The following is a 1,004-nucleotide window of genomic DNA, read 5'->3' as shown; positions in this document are numbered from 1 at the left end:
AAGTGCCACTTTCCATACAGAACCCACACAGTTTCAGTTTTATTTAGACCAAAGTAAAAAGACTTTTGATTATACTGGTTTAAACAGCCACAGGATTAGACTCTGGACTCAAAAAACACTACACATGCAATGGGAATGATCGATATCCTGCTAATACAACAGATTTGCTGCTGCATTTATCTAATATTAACAATTATAAACAGAGCAGTGCAACTAGTTATTTGGAACGATCCTTACAGTGTTACAGTGTCAACAGGCACAAAGTTTCACTTTTTTTCACACCACTGTCTCTCTTTGCATACCTGGGCTTCTTCCTCTTCAATGAAGTCATTCTTGATATTGAATGTTTTGCGAATCTCTTCTGGAGTTTTTCACTTGATCATATTTGCAACAGTCTTGCGTGTGACATCAAGCAAACTTTTAACGTCTAAGTAGTTTGCAGCCAGAATAAGTTCAAAAAGGGTTCCTTGGTCAACTTTGAGGAATTCTTGGCCCAAACAGGAATATCATCTGTTTGCTTTTCTTTGTTCTCATCATCTTCAGGAGGAGGAGGAGGATCATCCTTGTGGTGGGTGCAACACTGAATTACCTTTTTTTAAATTGCTGTATTAACATTTGGTAGTGGAACTGGATCTCATTCCCTTCATCATCCATTCCCAGATCTTCCAACATGGTCTTGATAGTTACAGACTGCTTTGCAATTTCAACATCAACTTCAAATATCTCTCCATCGGAGCTCTGCAACTTAATTGAAGGCATTGTTCTGTATCCCTGGAGCCCCGGCGGGCAAGCTGGCAGCGCTAAGGCCGGGTCCCTCCTTATTTAAATATCCTATAAAGAGGAGGGAAGAAAAGGGGATTTTCAATTCTAAAACTCTCCCCAACCTCCCCCCACCCCAAATCAAAGGATGATTATAGAGTTTGCGGAAAGGTAGGCATACTAATGCATTGCTGGTAGAGCTGTGAATTGGTATAACCATTTTGGAAAGCAAATTGGAATTAATT

The 1,004-nt window shown here is 39.9% G+C and overlaps 1 pseudogene; it reads right to left on the bottom strand.

The window, feature by feature from the left end:
• Positions 1–266: 266 nt before the first annotated feature.
• Positions 267–795, bottom strand: LOC122743875 (annotated as a pseudogene).
• Between the last annotated feature and the right edge of the window lie 209 nt (positions 796–1,004).

Source organism: Dromiciops gliroides, chromosome 2 (genome assembly GCF_019393635.1).
Source record: "Dromiciops gliroides isolate mDroGli1 chromosome 2, mDroGli1.pri, whole genome shotgun sequence".
NCBI lineage: Eukaryota > Metazoa > Chordata > Mammalia > Microbiotheria > Microbiotheriidae > Dromiciops > Dromiciops gliroides.
Note: the sequence above shows the minus strand (reverse complement) of the source record. Positions and strands in the feature narration are given on the sequence as shown.